Source organism: Danio rerio, chromosome 4 (genome assembly GCF_052040795.2).
Source record: "Danio rerio strain M-AB ecotype USA chromosome 4, GRCz13ab, whole genome shotgun sequence".
Taxonomy (NCBI): domain Eukaryota; kingdom Metazoa; phylum Chordata; class Actinopteri; order Cypriniformes; family Danionidae; genus Danio; species Danio rerio.
The window spans coordinates 45486099-45500000 of NC_141024.2; the positions used below are offsets into that span (position 1 = coordinate 45486099).

The 13902-nt window shown below is 51.4% G+C and overlaps 78 non-coding genes and 1 pseudogene across 78 annotated transcripts in view; all 79 read right to left on the reverse strand.

The window, feature by feature from the left end:
- Positions 1-18: 18 nt before the first annotated feature.
- Positions 19-137, reverse strand: LOC148681504 (5S ribosomal RNA). Its single transcript, XR_015943505.1, has one exon. It is a non-coding gene; the product is annotated as a 5S ribosomal RNA (ribosomal RNA).
- Positions 138-195: 58 nt separating this feature from the next.
- LOC148681505 (5S ribosomal RNA) lies at positions 196-314 on the reverse strand. The gene has a single exon (XR_015943506.1). It is a non-coding gene; the product is annotated as a 5S ribosomal RNA (ribosomal RNA).
- Positions 315-372: 58 nt separating this feature from the next.
- On the reverse strand, positions 373-491 carry LOC148681506 (5S ribosomal RNA). The gene has a single exon (XR_015943507.1). It is a non-coding gene; the product is annotated as a 5S ribosomal RNA (ribosomal RNA).
- A 58-nt stretch (positions 492-549) lies between these two features.
- LOC148681507 (5S ribosomal RNA) lies at positions 550-668 on the reverse strand. Its single transcript, XR_015943509.1, has one exon. It is a non-coding gene; the product is annotated as a 5S ribosomal RNA (ribosomal RNA).
- A 58-nt stretch (positions 669-726) lies between these two features.
- LOC148681508 (5S ribosomal RNA) lies at positions 727-845 on the reverse strand. The gene has a single exon (XR_015943510.1). It is a non-coding gene; the product is annotated as a 5S ribosomal RNA (ribosomal RNA).
- Positions 846-903: 58 nt separating this feature from the next.
- On the reverse strand, positions 904-1022 carry LOC148681509 (5S ribosomal RNA). The gene has a single exon (XR_015943511.1). It is a non-coding gene; the product is annotated as a 5S ribosomal RNA (ribosomal RNA).
- A 58-nt stretch (positions 1023-1080) lies between these two features.
- LOC148681510 (5S ribosomal RNA) lies at positions 1081-1199 on the reverse strand. Its single transcript, XR_015943512.1, has one exon. It is a non-coding gene; the product is annotated as a 5S ribosomal RNA (ribosomal RNA).
- A 58-nt stretch (positions 1200-1257) lies between these two features.
- LOC148681511 (5S ribosomal RNA) lies at positions 1258-1376 on the reverse strand. Its single transcript, XR_015943513.1, has one exon. It is a non-coding gene; the product is annotated as a 5S ribosomal RNA (ribosomal RNA).
- Positions 1377-1434: 58 nt separating this feature from the next.
- LOC148681512 (5S ribosomal RNA) lies at positions 1435-1553 on the reverse strand. Its single transcript, XR_015943514.1, has one exon. It is a non-coding gene; the product is annotated as a 5S ribosomal RNA (ribosomal RNA).
- A 58-nt stretch (positions 1554-1611) lies between these two features.
- LOC148681513 (5S ribosomal RNA) lies at positions 1612-1730 on the reverse strand. The gene has a single exon (XR_015943515.1). It is a non-coding gene; the product is annotated as a 5S ribosomal RNA (ribosomal RNA).
- A 58-nt stretch (positions 1731-1788) lies between these two features.
- LOC148681514 (5S ribosomal RNA) lies at positions 1789-1907 on the reverse strand. The gene has a single exon (XR_015943516.1). It is a non-coding gene; the product is annotated as a 5S ribosomal RNA (ribosomal RNA).
- Positions 1908-1965: 58 nt separating this feature from the next.
- LOC148681515 (5S ribosomal RNA) lies at positions 1966-2084 on the reverse strand. Its single transcript, XR_015943517.1, has one exon. It is a non-coding gene; the product is annotated as a 5S ribosomal RNA (ribosomal RNA).
- Positions 2085-2142: 58 nt separating this feature from the next.
- On the reverse strand, positions 2143-2261 carry LOC148681516 (5S ribosomal RNA). The gene has a single exon (XR_015943518.1). It is a non-coding gene; the product is annotated as a 5S ribosomal RNA (ribosomal RNA).
- Positions 2262-2319: 58 nt separating this feature from the next.
- Positions 2320-2438, reverse strand: LOC148681517 (5S ribosomal RNA). Its single transcript, XR_015943520.1, has one exon. It is a non-coding gene; the product is annotated as a 5S ribosomal RNA (ribosomal RNA).
- Positions 2439-2496: 58 nt separating this feature from the next.
- LOC148681518 (5S ribosomal RNA) lies at positions 2497-2615 on the reverse strand. Its single transcript, XR_015943521.1, has one exon. It is a non-coding gene; the product is annotated as a 5S ribosomal RNA (ribosomal RNA).
- A 58-nt stretch (positions 2616-2673) lies between these two features.
- Positions 2674-2792, reverse strand: LOC148681519 (5S ribosomal RNA). Its single transcript, XR_015943522.1, has one exon. It is a non-coding gene; the product is annotated as a 5S ribosomal RNA (ribosomal RNA).
- Positions 2793-2850: 58 nt separating this feature from the next.
- On the reverse strand, positions 2851-2969 carry LOC148681520 (5S ribosomal RNA). The gene has a single exon (XR_015943523.1). It is a non-coding gene; the product is annotated as a 5S ribosomal RNA (ribosomal RNA).
- Positions 2970-3027: 58 nt separating this feature from the next.
- LOC148681521 (5S ribosomal RNA) lies at positions 3028-3146 on the reverse strand. The gene has a single exon (XR_015943524.1). It is a non-coding gene; the product is annotated as a 5S ribosomal RNA (ribosomal RNA).
- A 58-nt stretch (positions 3147-3204) lies between these two features.
- On the reverse strand, positions 3205-3323 carry LOC148681522 (5S ribosomal RNA). The gene has a single exon (XR_015943525.1). It is a non-coding gene; the product is annotated as a 5S ribosomal RNA (ribosomal RNA).
- Positions 3324-3381: 58 nt separating this feature from the next.
- On the reverse strand, positions 3382-3500 carry LOC148681523 (5S ribosomal RNA). Its single transcript, XR_015943526.1, has one exon. It is a non-coding gene; the product is annotated as a 5S ribosomal RNA (ribosomal RNA).
- A 58-nt stretch (positions 3501-3558) lies between these two features.
- On the reverse strand, positions 3559-3677 carry LOC148681524 (5S ribosomal RNA). Its single transcript, XR_015943527.1, has one exon. It is a non-coding gene; the product is annotated as a 5S ribosomal RNA (ribosomal RNA).
- Positions 3678-3735: 58 nt separating this feature from the next.
- LOC148681525 (5S ribosomal RNA) lies at positions 3736-3854 on the reverse strand. Its single transcript, XR_015943528.1, has one exon. It is a non-coding gene; the product is annotated as a 5S ribosomal RNA (ribosomal RNA).
- Positions 3855-3912: 58 nt separating this feature from the next.
- On the reverse strand, positions 3913-4031 carry LOC148681526 (5S ribosomal RNA). Its single transcript, XR_015943529.1, has one exon. It is a non-coding gene; the product is annotated as a 5S ribosomal RNA (ribosomal RNA).
- Positions 4032-4089: 58 nt separating this feature from the next.
- LOC148681527 (5S ribosomal RNA) lies at positions 4090-4208 on the reverse strand. The gene has a single exon (XR_015943531.1). It is a non-coding gene; the product is annotated as a 5S ribosomal RNA (ribosomal RNA).
- A 58-nt stretch (positions 4209-4266) lies between these two features.
- Positions 4267-4385, reverse strand: LOC148681528 (5S ribosomal RNA). The gene has a single exon (XR_015943532.1). It is a non-coding gene; the product is annotated as a 5S ribosomal RNA (ribosomal RNA).
- Positions 4386-4443: 58 nt separating this feature from the next.
- LOC148681529 (5S ribosomal RNA) lies at positions 4444-4562 on the reverse strand. The gene has a single exon (XR_015943533.1). It is a non-coding gene; the product is annotated as a 5S ribosomal RNA (ribosomal RNA).
- Positions 4563-4620: 58 nt separating this feature from the next.
- Positions 4621-4739, reverse strand: LOC148681530 (5S ribosomal RNA). Its single transcript, XR_015943534.1, has one exon. It is a non-coding gene; the product is annotated as a 5S ribosomal RNA (ribosomal RNA).
- Positions 4740-4797: 58 nt separating this feature from the next.
- On the reverse strand, positions 4798-4916 carry LOC148681531 (5S ribosomal RNA). Its single transcript, XR_015943535.1, has one exon. It is a non-coding gene; the product is annotated as a 5S ribosomal RNA (ribosomal RNA).
- Positions 4917-4974: 58 nt separating this feature from the next.
- On the reverse strand, positions 4975-5093 carry LOC148681532 (5S ribosomal RNA). Its single transcript, XR_015943536.1, has one exon. It is a non-coding gene; the product is annotated as a 5S ribosomal RNA (ribosomal RNA).
- A 58-nt stretch (positions 5094-5151) lies between these two features.
- On the reverse strand, positions 5152-5270 carry LOC148681533 (5S ribosomal RNA). Its single transcript, XR_015943537.1, has one exon. It is a non-coding gene; the product is annotated as a 5S ribosomal RNA (ribosomal RNA).
- A 58-nt stretch (positions 5271-5328) lies between these two features.
- Positions 5329-5447, reverse strand: LOC148681534 (5S ribosomal RNA). The gene has a single exon (XR_015943538.1). It is a non-coding gene; the product is annotated as a 5S ribosomal RNA (ribosomal RNA).
- A 58-nt stretch (positions 5448-5505) lies between these two features.
- On the reverse strand, positions 5506-5624 carry LOC148681535 (5S ribosomal RNA). The gene has a single exon (XR_015943539.1). It is a non-coding gene; the product is annotated as a 5S ribosomal RNA (ribosomal RNA).
- A 58-nt stretch (positions 5625-5682) lies between these two features.
- On the reverse strand, positions 5683-5801 carry LOC148681536 (5S ribosomal RNA). Its single transcript, XR_015943540.1, has one exon. It is a non-coding gene; the product is annotated as a 5S ribosomal RNA (ribosomal RNA).
- A 58-nt stretch (positions 5802-5859) lies between these two features.
- Positions 5860-5978, reverse strand: LOC148681537 (5S ribosomal RNA). The gene has a single exon (XR_015943542.1). It is a non-coding gene; the product is annotated as a 5S ribosomal RNA (ribosomal RNA).
- Positions 5979-6036: 58 nt separating this feature from the next.
- LOC148681538 (5S ribosomal RNA) lies at positions 6037-6155 on the reverse strand. Its single transcript, XR_015943543.1, has one exon. It is a non-coding gene; the product is annotated as a 5S ribosomal RNA (ribosomal RNA).
- A 58-nt stretch (positions 6156-6213) lies between these two features.
- LOC148681539 (5S ribosomal RNA) lies at positions 6214-6332 on the reverse strand. Its single transcript, XR_015943544.1, has one exon. It is a non-coding gene; the product is annotated as a 5S ribosomal RNA (ribosomal RNA).
- A 58-nt stretch (positions 6333-6390) lies between these two features.
- LOC148681540 (5S ribosomal RNA) lies at positions 6391-6509 on the reverse strand. The gene has a single exon (XR_015943545.1). It is a non-coding gene; the product is annotated as a 5S ribosomal RNA (ribosomal RNA).
- Positions 6510-6567: 58 nt separating this feature from the next.
- On the reverse strand, positions 6568-6686 carry LOC148681541 (5S ribosomal RNA). The gene has a single exon (XR_015943546.1). It is a non-coding gene; the product is annotated as a 5S ribosomal RNA (ribosomal RNA).
- Positions 6687-6744: 58 nt separating this feature from the next.
- LOC148681542 (5S ribosomal RNA) lies at positions 6745-6863 on the reverse strand. The gene has a single exon (XR_015943547.1). It is a non-coding gene; the product is annotated as a 5S ribosomal RNA (ribosomal RNA).
- Positions 6864-6921: 58 nt separating this feature from the next.
- Positions 6922-7040, reverse strand: LOC148681543 (5S ribosomal RNA). The gene has a single exon (XR_015943548.1). It is a non-coding gene; the product is annotated as a 5S ribosomal RNA (ribosomal RNA).
- Positions 7041-7098: 58 nt separating this feature from the next.
- Positions 7099-7217, reverse strand: LOC148681544 (5S ribosomal RNA). The gene has a single exon (XR_015943549.1). It is a non-coding gene; the product is annotated as a 5S ribosomal RNA (ribosomal RNA).
- Positions 7218-7275: 58 nt separating this feature from the next.
- On the reverse strand, positions 7276-7394 carry LOC148681545 (5S ribosomal RNA). Its single transcript, XR_015943550.1, has one exon. It is a non-coding gene; the product is annotated as a 5S ribosomal RNA (ribosomal RNA).
- A 58-nt stretch (positions 7395-7452) lies between these two features.
- Positions 7453-7571, reverse strand: LOC148681546 (5S ribosomal RNA). Its single transcript, XR_015943551.1, has one exon. It is a non-coding gene; the product is annotated as a 5S ribosomal RNA (ribosomal RNA).
- A 58-nt stretch (positions 7572-7629) lies between these two features.
- Positions 7630-7748, reverse strand: LOC148681547 (5S ribosomal RNA). The gene has a single exon (XR_015943553.1). It is a non-coding gene; the product is annotated as a 5S ribosomal RNA (ribosomal RNA).
- Positions 7749-7806: 58 nt separating this feature from the next.
- Positions 7807-7925, reverse strand: LOC148681548 (5S ribosomal RNA). Its single transcript, XR_015943554.1, has one exon. It is a non-coding gene; the product is annotated as a 5S ribosomal RNA (ribosomal RNA).
- Positions 7926-7983: 58 nt separating this feature from the next.
- On the reverse strand, positions 7984-8102 carry LOC148681549 (5S ribosomal RNA). Its single transcript, XR_015943555.1, has one exon. It is a non-coding gene; the product is annotated as a 5S ribosomal RNA (ribosomal RNA).
- Positions 8103-8160: 58 nt separating this feature from the next.
- Positions 8161-8279, reverse strand: LOC148681550 (5S ribosomal RNA). Its single transcript, XR_015943556.1, has one exon. It is a non-coding gene; the product is annotated as a 5S ribosomal RNA (ribosomal RNA).
- A 58-nt stretch (positions 8280-8337) lies between these two features.
- LOC148681551 (5S ribosomal RNA) lies at positions 8338-8456 on the reverse strand. The gene has a single exon (XR_015943557.1). It is a non-coding gene; the product is annotated as a 5S ribosomal RNA (ribosomal RNA).
- A 58-nt stretch (positions 8457-8514) lies between these two features.
- Positions 8515-8633, reverse strand: LOC148681552 (5S ribosomal RNA). Its single transcript, XR_015943558.1, has one exon. It is a non-coding gene; the product is annotated as a 5S ribosomal RNA (ribosomal RNA).
- A 58-nt stretch (positions 8634-8691) lies between these two features.
- On the reverse strand, positions 8692-8810 carry LOC148681553 (5S ribosomal RNA). Its single transcript, XR_015943559.1, has one exon. It is a non-coding gene; the product is annotated as a 5S ribosomal RNA (ribosomal RNA).
- A 58-nt stretch (positions 8811-8868) lies between these two features.
- On the reverse strand, positions 8869-8987 carry LOC148681554 (5S ribosomal RNA). Its single transcript, XR_015943560.1, has one exon. It is a non-coding gene; the product is annotated as a 5S ribosomal RNA (ribosomal RNA).
- A 58-nt stretch (positions 8988-9045) lies between these two features.
- LOC137492373 (5S ribosomal RNA) lies at positions 9046-9164 on the reverse strand. Its single transcript, XR_015487840.1, has one exon. It is a non-coding gene; the product is annotated as a 5S ribosomal RNA (ribosomal RNA).
- Positions 9165-9222: 58 nt separating this feature from the next.
- LOC137492372 (5S ribosomal RNA) lies at positions 9223-9341 on the reverse strand. The gene has a single exon (XR_015487841.1). It is a non-coding gene; the product is annotated as a 5S ribosomal RNA (ribosomal RNA).
- Positions 9342-9399: 58 nt separating this feature from the next.
- Positions 9400-9518, reverse strand: LOC141383734 (5S ribosomal RNA). Its single transcript, XR_015489276.2, has one exon. It is a non-coding gene; the product is annotated as a 5S ribosomal RNA (ribosomal RNA).
- A 58-nt stretch (positions 9519-9576) lies between these two features.
- LOC141383798 (5S ribosomal RNA) lies at positions 9577-9695 on the reverse strand. The gene has a single exon (XR_015489519.2). It is a non-coding gene; the product is annotated as a 5S ribosomal RNA (ribosomal RNA).
- Positions 9696-9753: 58 nt separating this feature from the next.
- Positions 9754-9872, reverse strand: LOC141383934 (5S ribosomal RNA; annotated as a pseudogene).
- Positions 9873-9930: 58 nt separating this feature from the next.
- LOC141383661 (5S ribosomal RNA) lies at positions 9931-10049 on the reverse strand. Its single transcript, XR_015489105.2, has one exon. It is a non-coding gene; the product is annotated as a 5S ribosomal RNA (ribosomal RNA).
- Positions 10050-10107: 58 nt separating this feature from the next.
- Positions 10108-10226, reverse strand: LOC141382918 (5S ribosomal RNA). The gene has a single exon (XR_015487843.1). It is a non-coding gene; the product is annotated as a 5S ribosomal RNA (ribosomal RNA).
- Positions 10227-10284: 58 nt separating this feature from the next.
- LOC141382919 (5S ribosomal RNA) lies at positions 10285-10403 on the reverse strand. Its single transcript, XR_015487844.1, has one exon. It is a non-coding gene; the product is annotated as a 5S ribosomal RNA (ribosomal RNA).
- Positions 10404-10461: 58 nt separating this feature from the next.
- LOC141382920 (5S ribosomal RNA) lies at positions 10462-10580 on the reverse strand. Its single transcript, XR_015487845.1, has one exon. It is a non-coding gene; the product is annotated as a 5S ribosomal RNA (ribosomal RNA).
- A 58-nt stretch (positions 10581-10638) lies between these two features.
- On the reverse strand, positions 10639-10757 carry LOC141383389 (5S ribosomal RNA). The gene has a single exon (XR_015488663.2). It is a non-coding gene; the product is annotated as a 5S ribosomal RNA (ribosomal RNA).
- A 58-nt stretch (positions 10758-10815) lies between these two features.
- LOC141382921 (5S ribosomal RNA) lies at positions 10816-10934 on the reverse strand. Its single transcript, XR_015487846.1, has one exon. It is a non-coding gene; the product is annotated as a 5S ribosomal RNA (ribosomal RNA).
- A 58-nt stretch (positions 10935-10992) lies between these two features.
- LOC141382922 (5S ribosomal RNA) lies at positions 10993-11111 on the reverse strand. The gene has a single exon (XR_015487848.1). It is a non-coding gene; the product is annotated as a 5S ribosomal RNA (ribosomal RNA).
- A 58-nt stretch (positions 11112-11169) lies between these two features.
- LOC137489804 (5S ribosomal RNA) lies at positions 11170-11288 on the reverse strand. Its single transcript, XR_015487849.1, has one exon. It is a non-coding gene; the product is annotated as a 5S ribosomal RNA (ribosomal RNA).
- A 58-nt stretch (positions 11289-11346) lies between these two features.
- On the reverse strand, positions 11347-11465 carry LOC137489815 (5S ribosomal RNA). The gene has a single exon (XR_015487850.1). It is a non-coding gene; the product is annotated as a 5S ribosomal RNA (ribosomal RNA).
- Positions 11466-11523: 58 nt separating this feature from the next.
- On the reverse strand, positions 11524-11642 carry LOC137489822 (5S ribosomal RNA). Its single transcript, XR_015489207.2, has one exon. It is a non-coding gene; the product is annotated as a 5S ribosomal RNA (ribosomal RNA).
- A 58-nt stretch (positions 11643-11700) lies between these two features.
- On the reverse strand, positions 11701-11819 carry LOC148681555 (5S ribosomal RNA). Its single transcript, XR_015943563.1, has one exon. It is a non-coding gene; the product is annotated as a 5S ribosomal RNA (ribosomal RNA).
- A 58-nt stretch (positions 11820-11877) lies between these two features.
- LOC148681556 (5S ribosomal RNA) lies at positions 11878-11996 on the reverse strand. Its single transcript, XR_015943564.1, has one exon. It is a non-coding gene; the product is annotated as a 5S ribosomal RNA (ribosomal RNA).
- A 58-nt stretch (positions 11997-12054) lies between these two features.
- LOC148681557 (5S ribosomal RNA) lies at positions 12055-12173 on the reverse strand. Its single transcript, XR_015943565.1, has one exon. It is a non-coding gene; the product is annotated as a 5S ribosomal RNA (ribosomal RNA).
- A 58-nt stretch (positions 12174-12231) lies between these two features.
- On the reverse strand, positions 12232-12350 carry LOC148681558 (5S ribosomal RNA). Its single transcript, XR_015943566.1, has one exon. It is a non-coding gene; the product is annotated as a 5S ribosomal RNA (ribosomal RNA).
- A 58-nt stretch (positions 12351-12408) lies between these two features.
- On the reverse strand, positions 12409-12527 carry LOC148681559 (5S ribosomal RNA). The gene has a single exon (XR_015943567.1). It is a non-coding gene; the product is annotated as a 5S ribosomal RNA (ribosomal RNA).
- Positions 12528-12585: 58 nt separating this feature from the next.
- Positions 12586-12704, reverse strand: LOC148681560 (5S ribosomal RNA). Its single transcript, XR_015943568.1, has one exon. It is a non-coding gene; the product is annotated as a 5S ribosomal RNA (ribosomal RNA).
- Positions 12705-12762: 58 nt separating this feature from the next.
- On the reverse strand, positions 12763-12881 carry LOC148681561 (5S ribosomal RNA). The gene has a single exon (XR_015943569.1). It is a non-coding gene; the product is annotated as a 5S ribosomal RNA (ribosomal RNA).
- Positions 12882-12939: 58 nt separating this feature from the next.
- On the reverse strand, positions 12940-13058 carry LOC148681562 (5S ribosomal RNA). Its single transcript, XR_015943571.1, has one exon. It is a non-coding gene; the product is annotated as a 5S ribosomal RNA (ribosomal RNA).
- A 58-nt stretch (positions 13059-13116) lies between these two features.
- On the reverse strand, positions 13117-13235 carry LOC148681563 (5S ribosomal RNA). Its single transcript, XR_015943572.1, has one exon. It is a non-coding gene; the product is annotated as a 5S ribosomal RNA (ribosomal RNA).
- Positions 13236-13293: 58 nt separating this feature from the next.
- Positions 13294-13412, reverse strand: LOC148681564 (5S ribosomal RNA). The gene has a single exon (XR_015943573.1). It is a non-coding gene; the product is annotated as a 5S ribosomal RNA (ribosomal RNA).
- Positions 13413-13470: 58 nt separating this feature from the next.
- On the reverse strand, positions 13471-13589 carry LOC148681565 (5S ribosomal RNA). Its single transcript, XR_015943574.1, has one exon. It is a non-coding gene; the product is annotated as a 5S ribosomal RNA (ribosomal RNA).
- A 58-nt stretch (positions 13590-13647) lies between these two features.
- On the reverse strand, positions 13648-13766 carry LOC148681566 (5S ribosomal RNA). The gene has a single exon (XR_015943575.1). It is a non-coding gene; the product is annotated as a 5S ribosomal RNA (ribosomal RNA).
- A 58-nt stretch (positions 13767-13824) lies between these two features.
- The window catches only part of LOC148681567 (5S ribosomal RNA), a 119-nt gene continuing 41 nt past the window's right edge, over positions 13825-13902 (reverse strand). The window contains exon 1 of the ribosomal RNA XR_015943576.1: positions 13825-13902. This exon is cut by the window's right edge and continues 41 nt beyond it. This is a non-coding gene — a ribosomal RNA (5S ribosomal RNA).

The following is a 13902-nucleotide window of genomic DNA, read 5'->3' on the forward strand; positions in this document are numbered from 1 at the left end:
AAATGAAGCACTTCGAAAAGCTTACAGCACCTGGTATTCCCAGGCGGTCTCCCATCCAAGTACTAACCAGGCCCGACCCTGCTTTACTTCCGAGTTCAGATGAGATCGGGCATTTCCAGGGTGGTATGGCCGTAAGCGAAAGAGGACGTCAAGCGTTGGCTATTTAAATCAGCTGCCAAATGAAGCACTTCGAAAAGCTTACAGCACCTGGTATTCCCAGGCGGTCTCCCATCCAAGTACTAACCAGGCCCGACCCTGCTTTACTTCCGAGTTCAGATGAGATCGGGCATTTCCAGGGTGGTATGGCCGTAAGCGAAAGAGGACGTCAAGCGTTGGCTATTTAAATCAGCTGCCAAATGAAGCACTTCGAAAAGCTTACAGCACCTGGTATTCCCAGGCGGTCTCCCATCCAAGTACTAACCAGGCCCGACCCTGCTTTACTTCCGAGTTCAGATGAGATCGGGCATTTCCAGGGTGGTATGGCCGTAAGCGAAAGAGGACGTCAAGCGTTGGCTATTTAAATCAGCTGCCAAATGAAGCACTTCGAAAAGCTTACAGCACCTGGTATTCCCAGGCGGTCTCCCATCCAAGTACTAACCAGGCCCGACCCTGCTTTACTTCCGAGTTCAGATGAGATCGGGCATTTCCAGGGTGGTATGGCCGTAAGCGAAAGAGGACGTCAAGCGTTGGCTATTTAAATCAGCTGCCAAATGAAGCACTTCGAAAAGCTTACAGCACCTGGTATTCCCAGGCGGTCTCCCATCCAAGTACTAACCAGGCCCGACCCTGCTTTACTTCCGAGTTCAGATGAGATCGGGCATTTCCAGGGTGGTATGGCCGTAAGCGAAAGAGGACGTCAAGCGTTGGCTATTTAAATCAGCTGCCAAATGAAGCACTTCGAAAAGCTTACAGCACCTGGTATTCCCAGGCGGTCTCCCATCCAAGTACTAACCAGGCCCGACCCTGCTTTACTTCCGAGTTCAGATGAGATCGGGCATTTCCAGGGTGGTATGGCCGTAAGCGAAAGAGGACGTCAAGCGTTGGCTATTTAAATCAGCTGCCAAATGAAGCACTTCGAAAAGCTTACAGCACCTGGTATTCCCAGGCGGTCTCCCATCCAAGTACTAACCAGGCCCGACCCTGCTTTACTTCCGAGTTCAGATGAGATCGGGCATTTCCAGGGTGGTATGGCCGTAAGCGAAAGAGGACGTCAAGCGTTGGCTATTTAAATCAGCTGCCAAATGAAGCACTTCGAAAAGCTTACAGCACCTGGTATTCCCAGGCGGTCTCCCATCCAAGTACTAACCAGGCCCGACCCTGCTTTACTTCCGAGTTCAGATGAGATCGGGCATTTCCAGGGTGGTATGGCCGTAAGCGAAAGAGGACGTCAAGCGTTGGCTATTTAAATCAGCTGCCAAATGAAGCACTTCGAAAAGCTTACAGCACCTGGTATTCCCAGGCGGTCTCCCATCCAAGTACTAACCAGGCCCGACCCTGCTTTACTTCCGAGTTCAGATGAGATCGGGCATTTCCAGGGTGGTATGGCCGTAAGCGAAAGAGGACGTCAAGCGTTGGCTATTTAAATCAGCTGCCAAATGAAGCACTTCGAAAAGCTTACAGCACCTGGTATTCCCAGGCGGTCTCCCATCCAAGTACTAACCAGGCCCGACCCTGCTTTACTTCCGAGTTCAGATGAGATCGGGCATTTCCAGGGTGGTATGGCCGTAAGCGAAAGAGGACGTCAAGCGTTGGCTATTTAAATCAGCTGCCAAATGAAGCACTTCGAAAAGCTTACAGCACCTGGTATTCCCAGGCGGTCTCCCATCCAAGTACTAACCAGGCCCGACCCTGCTTTACTTCCGAGTTCAGATGAGATCGGGCATTTCCAGGGTGGTATGGCCGTAAGCGAAAGAGGACGTCAAGCGTTGGCTATTTAAATCAGCTGCCAAATGAAGCACTTCGAAAAGCTTACAGCACCTGGTATTCCCAGGCGGTCTCCCATCCAAGTACTAACCAGGCCCGACCCTGCTTTACTTCCGAGTTCAGATGAGATCGGGCATTTCCAGGGTGGTATGGCCGTAAGCGAAAGAGGACGTCAAGCGTTGGCTATTTAAATCAGCTGCCAAATGAAGCACTTCGAAAAGCTTACAGCACCTGGTATTCCCAGGCGGTCTCCCATCCAAGTACTAACCAGGCCCGACCCTGCTTTACTTCCGAGTTCAGATGAGATCGGGCATTTCCAGGGTGGTATGGCCGTAAGCGAAAGAGGACGTCAAGCGTTGGCTATTTAAATCAGCTGCCAAATGAAGCACTTCGAAAAGCTTACAGCACCTGGTATTCCCAGGCGGTCTCCCATCCAAGTACTAACCAGGCCCGACCCTGCTTTACTTCCGAGTTCAGATGAGATCGGGCATTTCCAGGGTGGTATGGCCGTAAGCGAAAGAGGACGTCAAGCGTTGGCTATTTAAATCAGCTGCCAAATGAAGCACTTCGAAAAGCTTACAGCACCTGGTATTCCCAGGCGGTCTCCCATCCAAGTACTAACCAGGCCCGACCCTGCTTTACTTCCGAGTTCAGATGAGATCGGGCATTTCCAGGGTGGTATGGCCGTAAGCGAAAGAGGACGTCAAGCGTTGGCTATTTAAATCAGCTGCCAAATGAAGCACTTCGAAAAGCTTACAGCACCTGGTATTCCCAGGCGGTCTCCCATCCAAGTACTAACCAGGCCCGACCCTGCTTTACTTCCGAGTTCAGATGAGATCGGGCATTTCCAGGGTGGTATGGCCGTAAGCGAAAGAGGACGTCAAGCGTTGGCTATTTAAATCAGCTGCCAAATGAAGCACTTCGAAAAGCTTACAGCACCTGGTATTCCCAGGCGGTCTCCCATCCAAGTACTAACCAGGCCCGACCCTGCTTTACTTCCGAGTTCAGATGAGATCGGGCATTTCCAGGGTGGTATGGCCGTAAGCGAAAGAGGACGTCAAGCGTTGGCTATTTAAATCAGCTGCCAAATGAAGCACTTCGAAAAGCTTACAGCACCTGGTATTCCCAGGCGGTCTCCCATCCAAGTACTAACCAGGCCCGACCCTGCTTTACTTCCGAGTTCAGATGAGATCGGGCATTTCCAGGGTGGTATGGCCGTAAGCGAAAGAGGACGTCAAGCGTTGGCTATTTAAATCAGCTGCCAAATGAAGCACTTCGAAAAGCTTACAGCACCTGGTATTCCCAGGCGGTCTCCCATCCAAGTACTAACCAGGCCCGACCCTGCTTTACTTCCGAGTTCAGATGAGATCGGGCATTTCCAGGGTGGTATGGCCGTAAGCGAAAGAGGACGTCAAGCGTTGGCTATTTAAATCAGCTGCCAAATGAAGCACTTCGAAAAGCTTACAGCACCTGGTATTCCCAGGCGGTCTCCCATCCAAGTACTAACCAGGCCCGACCCTGCTTTACTTCCGAGTTCAGATGAGATCGGGCATTTCCAGGGTGGTATGGCCGTAAGCGAAAGAGGACGTCAAGCGTTGGCTATTTAAATCAGCTGCCAAATGAAGCACTTCGAAAAGCTTACAGCACCTGGTATTCCCAGGCGGTCTCCCATCCAAGTACTAACCAGGCCCGACCCTGCTTTACTTCCGAGTTCAGATGAGATCGGGCATTTCCAGGGTGGTATGGCCGTAAGCGAAAGAGGACGTCAAGCGTTGGCTATTTAAATCAGCTGCCAAATGAAGCACTTCGAAAAGCTTACAGCACCTGGTATTCCCAGGCGGTCTCCCATCCAAGTACTAACCAGGCCCGACCCTGCTTTACTTCCGAGTTCAGATGAGATCGGGCATTTCCAGGGTGGTATGGCCGTAAGCGAAAGAGGACGTCAAGCGTTGGCTATTTAAATCAGCTGCCAAATGAAGCACTTCGAAAAGCTTACAGCACCTGGTATTCCCAGGCGGTCTCCCATCCAAGTACTAACCAGGCCCGACCCTGCTTTACTTCCGAGTTCAGATGAGATCGGGCATTTCCAGGGTGGTATGGCCGTAAGCGAAAGAGGACGTCAAGCGTTGGCTATTTAAATCAGCTGCCAAATGAAGCACTTCGAAAAGCTTACAGCACCTGGTATTCCCAGGCGGTCTCCCATCCAAGTACTAACCAGGCCCGACCCTGCTTTACTTCCGAGTTCAGATGAGATCGGGCATTTCCAGGGTGGTATGGCCGTAAGCGAAAGAGGACGTCAAGCGTTGGCTATTTAAATCAGCTGCCAAATGAAGCACTTCGAAAAGCTTACAGCACCTGGTATTCCCAGGCGGTCTCCCATCCAAGTACTAACCAGGCCCGACCCTGCTTTACTTCCGAGTTCAGATGAGATCGGGCATTTCCAGGGTGGTATGGCCGTAAGCGAAAGAGGACGTCAAGCGTTGGCTATTTAAATCAGCTGCCAAATGAAGCACTTCGAAAAGCTTACAGCACCTGGTATTCCCAGGCGGTCTCCCATCCAAGTACTAACCAGGCCCGACCCTGCTTTACTTCCGAGTTCAGATGAGATCGGGCATTTCCAGGGTGGTATGGCCGTAAGCGAAAGAGGACGTCAAGCGTTGGCTATTTAAATCAGCTGCCAAATGAAGCACTTCGAAAAGCTTACAGCACCTGGTATTCCCAGGCGGTCTCCCATCCAAGTACTAACCAGGCCCGACCCTGCTTTACTTCCGAGTTCAGATGAGATCGGGCATTTCCAGGGTGGTATGGCCGTAAGCGAAAGAGGACGTCAAGCGTTGGCTATTTAAATCAGCTGCCAAATGAAGCACTTCGAAAAGCTTACAGCACCTGGTATTCCCAGGCGGTCTCCCATCCAAGTACTAACCAGGCCCGACCCTGCTTTACTTCCGAGTTCAGATGAGATCGGGCATTTCCAGGGTGGTATGGCCGTAAGCGAAAGAGGACGTCAAGCGTTGGCTATTTAAATCAGCTGCCAAATGAAGCACTTCGAAAAGCTTACAGCACCTGGTATTCCCAGGCGGTCTCCCATCCAAGTACTAACCAGGCCCGACCCTGCTTTACTTCCGAGTTCAGATGAGATCGGGCATTTCCAGGGTGGTATGGCCGTAAGCGAAAGAGGACGTCAAGCGTTGGCTATTTAAATCAGCTGCCAAATGAAGCACTTCGAAAAGCTTACAGCACCTGGTATTCCCAGGCGGTCTCCCATCCAAGTACTAACCAGGCCCGACCCTGCTTTACTTCCGAGTTCAGATGAGATCGGGCATTTCCAGGGTGGTATGGCCGTAAGCGAAAGAGGACGTCAAGCGTTGGCTATTTAAATCAGCTGCCAAATGAAGCACTTCGAAAAGCTTACAGCACCTGGTATTCCCAGGCGGTCTCCCATCCAAGTACTAACCAGGCCCGACCCTGCTTTACTTCCGAGTTCAGATGAGATCGGGCATTTCCAGGGTGGTATGGCCGTAAGCGAAAGAGGACGTCAAGCGTTGGCTATTTAAATCAGCTGCCAAATGAAGCACTTCGAAAAGCTTACAGCACCTGGTATTCCCAGGCGGTCTCCCATCCAAGTACTAACCAGGCCCGACCCTGCTTTACTTCCGAGTTCAGATGAGATCGGGCATTTCCAGGGTGGTATGGCCGTAAGCGAAAGAGGACGTCAAGCGTTGGCTATTTAAATCAGCTGCCAAATGAAGCACTTCGAAAAGCTTACAGCACCTGGTATTCCCAGGCGGTCTCCCATCCAAGTACTAACCAGGCCCGACCCTGCTTTACTTCCGAGTTCAGATGAGATCGGGCATTTCCAGGGTGGTATGGCCGTAAGCGAAAGAGGACGTCAAGCGTTGGCTATTTAAATCAGCTGCCAAATGAAGCACTTCGAAAAGCTTACAGCACCTGGTATTCCCAGGCGGTCTCCCATCCAAGTACTAACCAGGCCCGACCCTGCTTTACTTCCGAGTTCAGATGAGATCGGGCATTTCCAGGGTGGTATGGCCGTAAGCGAAAGAGGACGTCAAGCGTTGGCTATTTAAATCAGCTGCCAAATGAAGCACTTCGAAAAGCTTACAGCACCTGGTATTCCCAGGCGGTCTCCCATCCAAGTACTAACCAGGCCCGACCCTGCTTTACTTCCGAGTTCAGATGAGATCGGGCATTTCCAGGGTGGTATGGCCGTAAGCGAAAGAGGACGTCAAGCGTTGGCTATTTAAATCAGCTGCCAAATGAAGCACTTCGAAAAGCTTACAGCACCTGGTATTCCCAGGCGGTCTCCCATCCAAGTACTAACCAGGCCCGACCCTGCTTTACTTCCGAGTTCAGATGAGATCGGGCATTTCCAGGGTGGTATGGCCGTAAGCGAAAGAGGACGTCAAGCGTTGGCTATTTAAATCAGCTGCCAAATGAAGCACTTCGAAAAGCTTACAGCACCTGGTATTCCCAGGCGGTCTCCCATCCAAGTACTAACCAGGCCCGACCCTGCTTTACTTCCGAGTTCAGATGAGATCGGGCATTTCCAGGGTGGTATGGCCGTAAGCGAAAGAGGACGTCAAGCGTTGGCTATTTAAATCAGCTGCCAAATGAAGCACTTCGAAAAGCTTACAGCACCTGGTATTCCCAGGCGGTCTCCCATCCAAGTACTAACCAGGCCCGACCCTGCTTTACTTCCGAGTTCAGATGAGATCGGGCATTTCCAGGGTGGTATGGCCGTAAGCGAAAGAGGACGTCAAGCGTTGGCTATTTAAATCAGCTGCCAAATGAAGCACTTCGAAAAGCTTACAGCACCTGGTATTCCCAGGCGGTCTCCCATCCAAGTACTAACCAGGCCCGACCCTGCTTTACTTCCGAGTTCAGATGAGATCGGGCATTTCCAGGGTGGTATGGCCGTAAGCGAAAGAGGACGTCAAGCGTTGGCTATTTAAATCAGCTGCCAAATGAAGCACTTCGAAAAGCTTACAGCACCTGGTATTCCCAGGCGGTCTCCCATCCAAGTACTAACCAGGCCCGACCCTGCTTTACTTCCGAGTTCAGATGAGATCGGGCATTTCCAGGGTGGTATGGCCGTAAGCGAAAGAGGACGTCAAGCGTTGGCTATTTAAATCAGCTGCCAAATGAAGCACTTCGAAAAGCTTACAGCACCTGGTATTCCCAGGCGGTCTCCCATCCAAGTACTAACCAGGCCCGACCCTGCTTTACTTCCGAGTTCAGATGAGATCGGGCATTTCCAGGGTGGTATGGCCGTAAGCGAAAGAGGACGTCAAGCGTTGGCTATTTAAATCAGCTGCCAAATGAAGCACTTCGAAAAGCTTACAGCACCTGGTATTCCCAGGCGGTCTCCCATCCAAGTACTAACCAGGCCCGACCCTGCTTTACTTCCGAGTTCAGATGAGATCGGGCATTTCCAGGGTGGTATGGCCGTAAGCGAAAGAGGACGTCAAGCGTTGGCTATTTAAATCAGCTGCCAAATGAAGCACTTCGAAAAGCTTACAGCACCTGGTATTCCCAGGCGGTCTCCCATCCAAGTACTAACCAGGCCCGACCCTGCTTTACTTCCGAGTTCAGATGAGATCGGGCATTTCCAGGGTGGTATGGCCGTAAGCGAAAGAGGACGTCAAGCGTTGGCTATTTAAATCAGCTGCCAAATGAAGCACTTCGAAAAGCTTACAGCACCTGGTATTCCCAGGCGGTCTCCCATCCAAGTACTAACCAGGCCCGACCCTGCTTTACTTCCGAGTTCAGATGAGATCGGGCATTTCCAGGGTGGTATGGCCGTAAGCGAAAGAGGACGTCAAGCGTTGGCTATTTAAATCAGCTGCCAAATGAAGCACTTCGAAAAGCTTACAGCACCTGGTATTCCCAGGCGGTCTCCCATCCAAGTACTAACCAGGCCCGACCCTGCTTTACTTCCGAGTTCAGATGAGATCGGGCATTTCCAGGGTGGTATGGCCGTAAGCGAAAGAGGACGTCAAGCGTTGGCTATTTAAATCAGCTGCCAAATGAAGCACTTCGAAAAGCTTACAGCACCTGGTATTCCCAGGCGGTCTCCCATCCAAGTACTAACCAGGCCCGACCCTGCTTTACTTCCGAGTTCAGATGAGATCGGGCATTTCCAGGGTGGTATGGCCGTAAGCGAAAGAGGACGTCAAGCGTTGGCTATTTAAATCAGCTGCCAAATGAAGCACTTCGAAAAGCTTACAGCACCTGGTATTCCCAGGCGGTCTCCCATCCAAGTACTAACCAGGCCCGACCCTGCTTTACTTCCGAGTTCAGATGAGATCGGGCATTTCCAGGGTGGTATGGCCGTAAGCGAAAGAGGACGTCAAGCGTTGGCTATTTAAATCAGCTGCCAAATGAAGCACTTCGAAAAGCTTACAGCACCTGGTATTCCCAGGCGGTCTCCCATCCAAGTACTAACCAGGCCCGACCCTGCTTTACTTCCGAGTTCAGATGAGATCGGGCATTTCCAGGGTGGTATGGCCGTAAGCGAAAGAGGACGTCAAGCGTTGGCTATTTAAATCAGCTGCCAAATGAAGCACTTCGAAAAGCTTACAGCACCTGGTATTCCCAGGCGGTCTCCCATCCAAGTACTAACCAGGCCCGACCCTGCTTTACTTCCGAGTTCAGATGAGATCGGGCATTTCCAGGGTGGTATGGCCGTAAGCGAAAGAGGACGTCAAGCGTTGGCTATTTAAATCAGCTGCCAAATGAAGCACTTCGAAAAGCTTACAGCACCTGGTATTCCCAGGCGGTCTCCCATCCAAGTACTAACCAGGCCCGACCCTGCTTTACTTCCGAGTTCAGATGAGATCGGGCATTTCCAGGGTGGTATGGCCGTAAGCGAAAGAGGACGTCAAGCGTTGGCTATTTAAATCAGCTGCCAAATGAAGCACTTCGAAAAGCTTACAGCACCTGGTATTCCCAGGCGGTCTCCCATCCAAGTACTAACCAGGCCCGACCCTGCTTTACTTCCGAGTTCAGATGAGATCGGGCATTTCCAGGGTGGTATGGCCGTAAGCGAAAGAGGACGTCAAGCGTTGGCTATTTAAATCAGCTGCCAAATGAAGCACTTCGAAAAGCTTACAGCACCTGGTATTCCCAGGCGGTCTCCCATCCAAGTACTAACCAGGCCCGACCCTGCTTTACTTCCGAGTTCAGATGAGATCGGGCATTTCCAGGGTGGTATGGCCGTAAGCGAAAGAGGACGTCAAGCGTTGGCTATTTAAATCAGCTGCCAAATGAAGCACTTCGAAAAGCTTACAGCACCTGGTATTCCCAGGCGGTCTCCCATCCAAGTACTAACCAGGCCCGACCCTGCTTTACTTCCGAGTTCAGATGAGATCGGGCATTTCCAGGGTGGTATGGCCGTAAGCGAAAGAGGCTGTCAAGCGTTGGCTATTTAAATCAGCTGCCAAATGAAGCACTTCGAAAAGCTTACAGCACCTGGTATTCCCAGGCGGTCTCCCATCCAAGTACTAACCAGGCCCGACCCTGCTTTACTTCCGAGTTCAGATGAGATCGGGCATTTCCAGGGTGGTATGGCCGTAAGCGAAAGAGGCTGTCAAGCGTTGGCTATTTAAATCAGCTGCCAAATGAAGCACTTCGAAAAGCTTACAGCACCTGGTATTCCCAGGCGGTCTCCCATCCAAGTACTAACCAGGCCCGACCCTGCTTTACTTCCGAGTTCAGATGAGATCGGGCATTTCCAGGGTGGTATGGCCGTAAGCGAAAGAGGACGTCAAGCGTTGGCTATTTAAATCAGCTGCCAAATGAAGCACTTCGAAAAGCTTACAGCACCTGGTATTCCCAGGCGGTCTCCCATCCAAGTACTAACCAGGCCCGACCCTGCTTTACTTCCGAGTTCAGATGAGATCGGGCATTTCCAGGGTGGTATGGCCGTAAGCGAAAGAGGCTGTCAAGCGTTGGCTATTTAAATCAGCTGCCAAATGAAGCACTTCGAAAAGCTTACAGCACCTGGTATTCCCAGGCGGTCTCCCATCCAAGTACTAACCAGGCCCGACCCTGCTTTACTTCCGAGTTCAGATGAGATCGGGCATTTCCAGGGTGGTATGGCCGTAAGCGAAAGAGGCTGTCAAGCGTTGGCTATTTAAATCAGCTGCCAAATGAAGCACTTCGAAAAGCTTACAGCACCTGGTATTCCCAGGCGGTCTCCCATCCAAGTACTAACCAGGCCCGACCCTGCTTTACTTCCGAGTTCAGATGAGATCGGGCATTTCCAGGGTGGTATGGCCGTAAGCGAAAGAGGCTGTCAAGCGTTGGCTATTTAAATCAGCTGCCAAATGAAGCACTTCGAAAAGCTTACAGCACCTGGTATTCCCAGGCGGTCTCCCATCCAAGTACTAACCAGGCCCGACCCTGCTTTACTTCCGAGTTCAGATGAGATCGGGCATTTCCAGGGTGGTATGGCCGTAAGCGAAAGAGGCTGTCAAGCGTTGGCTATTTAAATCAGCTGCCAAATGAAGCACTTCGAAAAGCTTACAGCACCTGGTATTCCCAGGCGGTCTCCCATCCAAGTACTAACCAGGCCCGACCCTGCTTTACTTCCGAGTTCAGATGAGATCGGGCATTTCCAGGGTGGTATGGCCGTAAGCGAAAGAGGCTGTCAAGCGTTGGCTATTTAAATCAGCTGCCAAATGAAGCACTTCGAAAAGCTTACAGCACCTGGTATTCCCAGGCGGTCTCCCATCCAAGTACTAACCAGGCCCGACCCTGCTTTACTTCCGAGTTCAGATGAGATCGGGCATTTCCAGGGTGGTATGGCCGTAAGCGAAAGAGGCTGTCAAGCGTTGGCTATTTAAATCAGCTGCCAAATGAAGCACTTCGAAAAGCTTACAGCACCTGGTATTCCCAGGCGGTCTCCCATCCAAGTACTAACCAGGCCCGACCCTGCTTTACTTCCGAGTTCAGATGAGATCGGGCATTTCCAGGGTGGTATGGCCGTAAGCGAAAGAGGCTGTCAAGCGTTGGCTATTTAAATCAGCTGCCAAATGAAGCACTTCGAAAAGCTTACAGCACCTGGTATTCCCAGGCGGTCTCCCATCCAAGTACTAACCAGGCCCGACCCTGCTTTACTTCCGAGTTCAGATGAGATCGGGCATTTCCAGGGTGGTATGGCCGTAAGCGAAAGAGGCTGTCAAGCGTTGGCTATTTAAATCAGCTGCCAAATGAAGCACTTCGAAAAGCTTACAGCACCTGGTATTCCCAGGCGGTCTCCCATCCAAGTACTAACCAGGCCCGACCCTGCTTTACTTCCGAGTTCAGATGAGATCGGGCATTTCCAGGGTGGTATGGCCGTAAGCGAAAGAGGCTGTCAAGCGTTGGCTATTTAAATCAGCTGCCAAATGAAGCACTTCGAAAAGCTTACAGCACCTGGTATTCCCAGGCGGTCTCCCATCCAAGTACTAACCAGGCCCGACCCTGCTTTACTTCCGAGTTCAGATGAGATCGGGCATTTCCAGGGTGGTATGGCCGTAAGCGAAAGAGGCTGTCAAGCGTTGGCTATTTAAATCAGCTGCCAAATGAAGCACTTCGAAAAGCTTACAGCACCTGGTATTCCCAGGCGGTCTCCCATCCAAGTACTAACCAGGCCCGACCCTGCTTTACTTCCGAGTTCAGATGAGATCGGGCATTTCCAGGGTGGTATGGCCGTAAGCGAAAGAGGCTGTCAAGCGTTGGCTATTTAAATCAGCTGCCAAATGAAGCACTTCGAAAAGCTTACAGCACCTGGTATTCCCAGGCGGTCTCCCATCCAAGTACTAACCAGGCCCGACCCTGCTTTACTTCCGAGTTCAGATGAGATCGGGCATTTCCAGGGTGGTATGGCCGTAAGCGAAAGAGGCTGTCAAGCGTTGGCTATTTAAATCAGCTGCCAAATGAAGCACTTCGAAAAGCTTACAGCACCTGGTATTCCCAGGCGGTCTCCCATCCAAGTACTAACCAGGCCCGACCCTGCTTTACTTCCGAGTTCAGATGAGATCGGGCATTTCCAGGGTGGTATGGCCGTAAGCGAAAGAGGCTGTCAAGCGTTGGCTATTTAAATCAGCTGCCAAATGAAGCACTTCGAAAAGCTTACAGCACCTGGTATTCCCAGGCGGTCTCCCATCCAAGTACTAACCAGGCCCGACCCTGCTTTACTTCCGAGTTCAGATGAGATCGGGCATTTCCAGGGTGGTATGGCCGTAAGCGAAAGAGGCTGTCAAGCGTTGGCTATTTAAATCAGCTGCCAAATGAAGCACTTCGAAAAGCTTACAGCACCTGGTATTCCCAGGCGGTCTCCCATCCAAGTACTAACCAGGCCCGACCCTGCTTTACTTCCGAGTTCAGATGAGATCGGGCATTTCCAGGGTGGTATGGCCGTAAGCGAAAGAGGCTGTCAAGCGTTGGCTATTTAAATCAGCTGCCAAATGAAGCACTTCGAAAAGCTTACAGCACCTGGTATTCCCAGGCGGTCTCCCATCCAAGTACTAACCAGGCCCGACCCTGCTTTACTTCCGAGTTCAGATGAGATCGGGCATTTCCAGGGTGGTATGGCCGTAAGCGAAAGAGGCTGTCAAGCGTTGGCTATTTAAATCAGCTGCCAAATGAAGCACTTCGAAAAGCTTACAGCACCTGGTATTCCCAGGCGGTCTCCCATCCAAGTACTAACCAGGCCCGACCCTGCTTTACTTCCGAGTTCAGATGAGATCGGGCATTTCCAGGGTGGTATGGCCGTAAGCGAAAGAGGCTGTCAAGCGTTGGCTATTTAAATCAGCTGCCAAATGAAGCACTTCGAAAAGCTTACAGCACCTGGTATTCCCAGGCGGTCTCCCATCCAAGTACTAACCAGGCCCGACCCTGCTTTACTTCCGAGTTCAGATGAGATCGGGCATTTCCAGGGTGGTATGGCCGTAAGCGAAAGAGGCTGTCAAGCGTTGGCTATTTAAATCAGCTGCCAAATGAAGCACTTCGAAAAGCTTACAGCACCTGGTATTCCCAGGCGGTCTCCCATCCAAGTACTAACCAGGCCCGACCCTGCTTTACTTCCGAGTTCAGATGAGATCGGGCATTTCCAGGGTGGTATGGCCGTAAGCGAAAGAGGCTGTCAAGCGTTGGCTATTTAAATCAGCTGCCAAATGAAGCACTTCGAAAAGCTTACAGCACCTGGTATTCCCAGGCGGTCTCCCATCCAAGTACTAACCAGGCCCGACCCTGCTTTACTTCCGAGTTCAGATGAGATCGGGCATTTCCAGGGTGGTATGGCCGTAAGCGAAAGAGGCTGTCAAGCGTTGGCTATTTAAATCAGCTGCCAAATGAAGCACTTCGAAAAGCTTACAGCACCTGGTATTCCCAGGCGGTCTCCCATCCAAGTACTAACCAGGCCCGACCCTGCTTTACTTCCGAGTTCAGATGAGATCGGGCATTTCCAGGGTGGTATGGCCGTAAGCGAAAGAGGCTGTCAAGCGTTGGCTATTTAAATCAGCTGCCAAATGAAGCACTTCGAAAAGCTTACAGCACCTGGTATTCCCAGGCGGTCTCCCATCCAAGTACTAACCAGGCCCGACCCTGCTTTACTTCCGAGTTCAGATGAGATCGGGCATTTCCAGGGTGGTATGGCCGTAAGCGAAAGAGGCTGTCAAGCGTTGGCTATTTAAATCAGCTGCCAAATGAAGCACTTCGAAAAGCTTACAGCACCTGGTATTCCCAGGCGGTCTCCCATCCAAGTACTAACCAGGCCCGACCCTGCTTTACTTCCGAGTTCAGATGAGATCGGGCATTTCCAGGGTGGTATGGCCGTAAGCGAAAGAGGCTGTCAAGCGTTGGCTATTTAAATCAGCTGCCAAATGAAGCACTTCGAAAAGCTTACAGCACCTGGTATTCCCAGGCGGTCTCCCATCCAAGTACTAACCAGGCCCGACCCTGCTTTACTTCCGAGTT